This window comes from Pollicipes pollicipes, unplaced genomic scaffold (genome assembly GCF_011947565.3).
Source record: "Pollicipes pollicipes isolate AB1234 unplaced genomic scaffold, Ppol_2.1 Scaffold_3447;HRSCAF=4054_pilon_pilon_pilon, whole genome shotgun sequence".
Classification (NCBI taxonomy): Eukaryota; Metazoa; Arthropoda; class Thecostraca; order Pollicipedomorpha; family Pollicipedidae; genus Pollicipes; species Pollicipes pollicipes.
This window is the reverse complement of record NW_023596297.1, coordinates 25,244,181-25,252,511: the sequence shown is the minus strand read 5'-3', so window position 1 is coordinate 25,252,511 and position 8,331 is coordinate 25,244,181.

Below are 8,331 nucleotides of genomic sequence, written 5' to 3'. Positions count from 1 at the left end.
TCGAACTACTTTATTTGACGACATGTTAAAGCGCATTTGCAATATCGCAATATATATGTGCCGTACGCACCGTTGAACCCCATTCCCGGCACCTTGCTGATTACGTCAGCCAAGCCTGAAATGCCTGGATGTTCGAAAGGGTTCAGTCACCCTGTCACGTCCCGCCCGCTGGTACAGCGGCCCACACCTGACCCTGGGTGGTGAACCGCGCCGCTTGCCGTTTATAGGGGAGCTGATGTGAATGTTGGGCAGATGGTCTTGAATTCCAGCCTAAATTACCTGGGAAGTCATGTTCGCAGTGCTCGAAATTTCCGAGTAATCCGGGCCTCTTGCTCCTTAGTGAGTCATGTTTAGTTTGGCATCCTTCAGCAGCCGAGCACCAAAGCCACCAGCTGATTAATCTCTATCATCGCGTTCGTTGCTCATGTTGTTTTGTTGTTTTAACAGCTCACTGACATCTTCACGCTCCGCACTTTCCGTACTACCATTGCTCAAGAGCGGCACTTGCCGAAAATTATCAAGTGACACGATGTTTTCTATACAATAACGGGCTTGTCACTTCAACATTTACTTTATTGAGTGCATAGAGCATGGGTATTTGAACATCGCTGTAATATCGTTTCTATATTGCTCCCCCCTCCCCCAATAAAAACAGCAACGTTTCAACCCGGTAGCGCTATACATGCTGCATGCGGACAACATGCGCCTGTCCCCCGTCCCCTATCCCCTGCGCCTGAACACACTACAGCTGGCTGCAGCTCACAGGAATCATCGCAGCGGTTCACCGGCCTGAGCTTGATCGATGCCTGCCCGTCGTACTTATCGTGCTTTAGATGAAAATCATGCCTCGAGCTTTTCATTTCGCTTGAACTTTGATCATAACATGGACCTGGCAAGCATGCTGCTCCCATCATCCGCATCCAATCCGTTAGAAGCGGCCGCTTCCGCATGCTCCACTCATGTCTTGGAATCACTCTCATCTTCGGAGACGCCAGCTGCGCGCAGGCTGACATCCTCACAGTTGATCCTTTAAGTCAGCAGCGGGCTTCCAGTCATGGTCAGGAAACATTTGTCTTTGATTACAACGCTTCCGAGTGTGAATACGCGCATTTGCACGTGCCGCAAGCGCTTTGTGCTTAAAATGTCACGAAGTTTTTTGGTGAATAACTTCAGCGTGTCTGAATCATCACGATGTACTCAGTGAATACATGGTAAAGATCTACAATTTATTTACGTTAGCCGTTTTCACAACGGATAACTTTGCTGGACAAATTTGTACCAATTTTTATGTTTTATGGCGTTTTAGTATTTACTTAACACTCTGACAAGGAAAACATTGCTACCATGCAATTTCTCAACATGGAATATGCAAATCACCTGCATCTTACTAAAAAAGTTAGTCATATTTAGTGTGACCCCTTGTAGGCATTTTTTTAGCCCATGTCTTTAGTTTGTTAAAATTCCAGGAAAATACTAGACCTGGCAATCAGCAATGAGGATGCGTCAAGGGCTTGGATGCTGGACGCGCCATTATTGTTTACATCGGTGCTATGTGCGGCAGGGCCGGCTTTGAGGGCCGTTTCATTCAAGGATCATTCGCCTCGGGCGCCGTTTGATCTGTCGTCAGCAGGATTGTCAGCTGGAATGTGTGACGTCATGTGTGCTGACGGAGCGTTCGATGTGCGGGCTGAGACAAAAGTGTTTGAATGGTTGTATGGAAATGTGACTTCTGCTCTAGTATTGCTCTCATCTATCCCACCCTTAAGTTACTTGCATTTTGCCATTCCCATCTCATTTTAATTTCTTCACTTCTCACTCCTGCTTCTTCCCACTCGCACTGACAAAGGCTATGTTCGAGATGCAAGGCACCGCGCTCCTGTTCTCCATCTTTTCCGATAGTCAAACGCTATTACTTTAGTGGGGAACGCAACCACGCACCACACAATCACTTCCACTCACCTTTTCATGGTTCTTTTGGCAGTCCGATCCCTTCACATTTATCATACGTCTCATTACCAAAAACTAGAGACAAGTGCCCCCACCCCACCTAACGTACTCGCAAGCGCAAGAGCTACCGAATAAAACTCCCGTTTCTCTTTCCGGAGTGATTTTTTATCTGGTGGAGCCTTCTCTCTATGCTAACTGGCTGACAAAAAATGCTGGCATCACCGTCAGCCGGCGCGTAACGTCACAAACCACGTAAATTTGGTCACTTGACGCGATGCGGGGAGAATATTGGGCCGTGATTGGTGCTGCCAAACGTGCTGACGACAGGTCGAAAGCGACCTTGAGTCATGTTAAGGCATGTGAACCTTGTAAGCTCTGGAAGCACTACAAGCAAGCTCTGTAAGAGCCGTAAGTGAGTTCTGTAAGAGCTGTAAGTAACCTCCGTAGCTACTATATACATATGAACAAGGACGCTGCAGGGACATAGGGACATAGGTGTTTGTTTTGTCGCGTCTGCGTCAGAGATGCCCCAGAATGTTTTTAAAAAGCTCTGACAAGTTGGGAGAGACTAAGCGGCCGACCAAACCTGCTGACAACCCCCATGCCACGAGCCTATGACACTGGCTGACACCAAACCTTTACCTTTTGATGACGCTCATTCGATAAGCTATTCGCTTCATATTGTAATGAGCTTGGGCCAGCTCAAAGGTCACCAAGAATACAAAAGCCGAAAATTATGGTTGCCGACAGCCCCAAGCTCTGAGCTTGTGGCACCGACCAGCATCATGCCTTCACTGATCGATGTATCACACCCAATAACCTATTACTTCCAGAACACGGTGACCTCAGGTCAGGTCAAAGATTACCAAAAGCGCCCCAAACCACAAAAAACTGGTTGCGGACAACCCTAGGCTCAACAGTGCGAGTTGTCCCTGCACTCCCTCATTGGCAAGGGTCATAGCGTTGAATTCCAGTCTGTTGAAACATTTTGAAATGATATCTGTTTGAGATCATATTTGCTCCTGCTTGGCCATGGCACTGTAATTTGCACCCTGTGGAAACGACCATCGGCCTGACAAAATTATTTATCTGCGTAAGCCACGGTGGACTGGACATCCAATTATCGCTTGAGACAGTTACGGGCGAAAAAAAATGACCGCTGCAGTTGAAGCGCCCCTGAGCTGAAAATCATCAATTAATAATTCCAGATGGCTTCAGCCGTTTTTAGAGACCTTGGACTTGACCAAAGGTCATTATGTTTTGGAAAGGGTATGATATCGTCTGTGACACATCGATTGATGAAGGCTTTGTGCTGATCGGTGCAATGGGCTCGGAGCATGGGGTTGTCTGCAACTCCATTTTTCCGGTTTTTGACATTTTTGGTGGCCTTTGACCTGACCCAAGATCACTATATTCTGGAGAGGATAGGTTAACGACCACGCAGCATCGAAGGATAAATCAAAGGATGAATGTTTGATGTCGAACGTTGCCATAGGCTCGAAGCATGAAGTTGTCAACAGGTTTGGTCGGCCGTTTAGCCCCTCACTAAAAAGCTTCGAAGGAGGAGATCTGGCGTTACAACTGTCCATAATCGTAGACACCCCAATTTAACAAATAGTACGGATTTACAAACATGTTTTAGATACCCGCGGATCATTTCTACCGGGAAATCCTTTATAAAAGTGCAGTTTGAGAAAATACACGCTGCAAAAGGTTTACAGAGCTATAAAAAAGACTGTTGAGTGCCCAGTTGTGAGAAAATAAACGTCTACGTCATTATCTAGACGAGTACATGATTATCCTCACTGACAATCATGGCTTATGCAAAAGATCTTGCTCTGCTCATCCGGAGATTGACGATGTATTTCTTTGACCTTTGTTCCATGCTGAAATATCCCAGGACAAATGTTAACCTGACCTTGTCGATTTCATCCCCAGAGTGGCCTTTTCCACTTTACCGAGCTTGGAACCGGAACGAACTTTCAAAGAAGAGGTTTCTGAGGATCAAAAATGGACAGGCCCTTCTCAATCCTCTGCTCTGATCGCTGCGACGGCAGACAGTCGGGTGTCAAATCGAAACCGTTAGGCCTGCTCCGGGGCGTATTAACGTGGTGGCCCGCGGGCACGAACTACCTCAATACCAAATTTACGACGTCTCCGATATGTCGGAGAAGGAATGTTGACAACTGAAGTTTCGAGGTAGATGCGTAGAGACGGAGTGATCCATGTGGTCTTACGCCTTACGCCACGCCCGGAAATTTGCACATCTGCAGCGTGCTTAACTGTATTTTCAGGGAACGTTTTTGAGTTATACTTCCCATTGCGAAATTCTCTACACGCCACTGGTGCCACTTTTTTACAGCATTGCAGCTAAATATTGGTTTGCGTATGAGTTTCGGCTTTCAAACCCACTGGCCGCTTGACAAGTGACATTACTACCGGCACGACAATTTGCTGCGCGTGTAATCATCCAGTCGATTGGTGTCAGTTTGGGCAGACCGGGCCCTGCACCTTTCACCCAGGTTCATCAAATATGACCAAATAGATTTGAGGCCTAATCGAATCATGTCTAACGCCTACTAATCAACAATCATTTGGGTCACGTCTCTGCAGGTGAACACACCGCCCATTGCATGCATTGAGAACACAACCACAATTATTTTGTTTTCTTCAGGATTCCACCGGCAGCTTAGCTTCATTCGCTTTAGGCTTTTAAGAAACGCGGTATACACATAAGCGGCTGCATTTTGTCAACGATGGTGTGTTTACGTGTTATGTTAATCACACTTTCACACCCACCCACATCACGACCAACAGTCACGAAATCGCCACATTTGCCATCGTCTCACTGCTCTTACCATCCCCGTTACCAACCTTCACCATGATCTCTCGCTCATCATCCCATGCATTGCTAACGCCCATATTCCTGAAGTGTACGGGCATTTGGCTTTATCAGTTATGCAATGAACTCATCGTTTTATTTCGTAAGTCTCAGTGATTATTTATATTTATTGTTCATGGTGCAAAGACGCTCGTGAACGATTGAACTATCCCAATGGTCAATGCGGTTACTGATTAAGCTAACCAGTGATTACGGACTAATGGTTAAAACACTTGAAATATAAATGTATGACAGTACATTACTACAGTGGCAATTCTAACAGGGCCGGTCCCACAGCGACTCTGACGTCATTGACACGTTTCATGGCGTAATCAAAAGATGACGTATTGAAGAGCGTGTTTACTAAGGAGCAAAATTTCGTCATCTAAAACAGTACTTTTAGTTGAAAAGCATGCCAACAGTTACATGCAGACCTTTTCCATCACAGCTGCTGCTTGCCTCCATATCCTCAAATGTAGAGCATTCCGTTCAAATTGGGTACGTGAGTGAATCAGCCAGTGAAATTACCCGCAATGGCGTAAAATGACCTGAAGCCTCCCTTTGTCATTCTAAGTGATGCAAAGTAACCAATCGGTCAACAAGTACAGCTAATTAGATTGTCTTAGTAGGTGGAGCCTATGCCTTCTGTTCATAGAACAAACATTTGATTTGGTCGTGACGTCACAACCCAGCACGAGGGGTTCAGACCGGTCAGCGTATGCATCAAACGTAAAGTGTGTTACCTAACACAACATTTTTTTTTTTTTGGCGCACGGTGGACTGCTACTGCCTTGCTAGACGGTTAAATGTAGTGGGAATTACCATGGCATGCATCCAGACCCTTTCTTGTGGTGTTCGTACATATAAACCCGTGATTTTATGTCGTCTACTTGAATTCACATGCTTATGGTGTTTTTTAAGCTATCACATTACAAGTCTTATTTCCGTAAAAACTAGTGCTACTGTTCAACTTCCTGTATTGAGTAGCACAAAACGTGATTTACATTTTAAACGCACAGTGAATGTTAAACAAAGGCTGAAAGCCTACTGAAGTCTGTCGGTTCTAAAAATCATGCTCACGTACGCCAGACTCAGTTAACTCGGCGATCATATTTGTATTGGCTTTGAACGCCGCATTGCCAATGTGGTCACGACATTCAAGTGACGTTTTGACAGCGACATGGATACCTAGGAATTGAAATTGTCCGCGCGAAATGGTCTGCGCACCTTCGCAGGCGTCTAGCTCAGGACCCAGAGAGTTTTAAAACTTAGGAAAGATAGGACTGTGAACTGCCCGACTATTATTTAAAATGACGATCTCAAAGTAAAATCACACAAATGGAAACACTCCCTTTAAATTGGCATGAAGACATCTTCACTTTTCAAAACACGTTCTCTACCCGTTGGGACCACACGTTCTGTGTAAACAGACGTTGTACCTAAGCTGCGTCTTCCCTAAACTACGTCCAGTGAATATCCTCAAAATCTACACTTTTTCAAGATGAGCTACATACCGATTGGTCTGGTTCGTCATTCGATCACAAACGTGCATTGCATGCCTTATTTCAACAACTAAAAGATGTTTTGCAGCCATCAAAGTTCTTCATAGAAGCGTGATATAGTTTCTCTTTTGGCGCATAATTGTTTCCTAATGTTCAGCAAAATGTTTTGGAAAGTCGCCGAGGTGCAACATATTTGTATTATTGAGTACAATGGCCTCCGATGGCAGGGAGTGATGACGCCAGAATTGCAAGTTGCAACTCAAACCCAGTCAGGAGCTGACACAAATAGGGCAGGACGCTGCTCCACCTGGGCCAAGAACCAAGACCAGCCGGGTTCTTGTCATCATGTGTGGTCTTGCCAATGTGCTATTGGGCTGGGACATAGATTAATAGTATTAAACCTGGTCGTGCTTTTCCATGCATGCCACAATGACATCCTTAACTAAAATTTAGCGCAAGAACTTTTTATTTCATTGCTCCAATGGCTTGCAATGCAATCTTTTTGTATATCACATAAACTGGGCCAATGAGATTTGTGAGGCTTCACTTATGCATGACTTTTTGCTGTGAAAGGGAGCTGAGCATGACTAGCACCGCGGGATTTACCGTAATCATGGTTGATTAGTCCCCGATCGATTGGCTTGCCGCAGGGGACGGCCCGGCCATCGGGGAAGGAGGCAGTTGGAAAGACCATTCCCAAGGATTCAGGCCACCGTGGATGTGGGTTGCAGAGATTCGCCTCGGCAACTTCCGCCATTACAGATTCCTATGGGCGCAAAACTGATTATTTTGTTTTTCGTTTTTACATCACATGCAAACACAGTCCTTGATAATATGCCGCCAATCTGTTGACTGTAGGTTGGTGATATCACTCGCGACTGGTATTGGATCCTGGAAAACATCCTGACTGTCACTGGTTTACGTGGGTAAATGGTACTTCCAGCGAGTACGAGAGCTGCAACACAAGCATGGTTTTTGCGACGCAAACAGAACGGCATAACAGGGGTGACTCTAGGGATAAAAATGAAATGAGCTTCTAGATCGTATGGAATGCATTACGGATGGCCAATTCAGCATACACAGTGTGCGTCTCGATATCTGGATGCAAAGCATTGCATTTTACACAATATGTACAAAAAATCTTCGGTGACAAAGGCATATAGGGCTTTTACGAAAGGTGGTTCAAAGAAACGTAGCCTCGGGCCTATTCCAGCATCACAGGTCTATGAAAGGATAACGTCGGAAAAGACATGGACTTGTGAAGCTGAAGGAAAGCAAAAAAAAAAAAAATTTTCTTCGCGCTGAGGCATTTCTAGACATGAGACTATGGGGGTTCATTAATCTTTAACATGAAAGCCTTAACAAGCAAGCACCATAATTTCATAAATTTATGTGAGGGCATTCGGCAAAGGTATGGCACAAGCAGACACCCAGTGTGTAGTCTCGGGCAAGGTACGTGTTCCCGAAAGGCGCAAAAAGGCCGATGAGAACAGACAGGAAGTCTGGCTGATACAGTACAGCCCGAGACCAAGAGTCAGATAGCTAGCGCTCTACGAAAGCGACCGTTTGGCGTGCGCTTCAGGAGAGGACCTGACACAGGCCTCCAGTTTACTCTGGTGGCGTCCATCCGTGCGGCCAGCGCTCTACCAAAGCGACCGTTTGGCGTGCGCTTCAGGAGAGGACCTGACACAGGCCTCCAGTTTACTCTGGTGGCGTCCATCCGTGCGGCCAGCGCTCTACCAAAGCGACCGTTTGGCGTGCGCTTCAGGAGGACCTGACGCAGGTCTCCAGTTTCTCTGGTGGCGTCCATCCGTGCGGCCAGCGCTCTACGAAAGCGACCGTTTGGCGTGCGCTTCAGGAGAGGACCTGACACAGGTCTCCAGTTTACTCTGGTGGCGTCCATCCGTGCGGCCAGCGCTCTACCAAAGCGACCGTTTGGCGTGCGCTTCAGGAGAGGACCTGACACAGGTCTCCAGTTTACTCTGGTGGCGTCCATCCGCG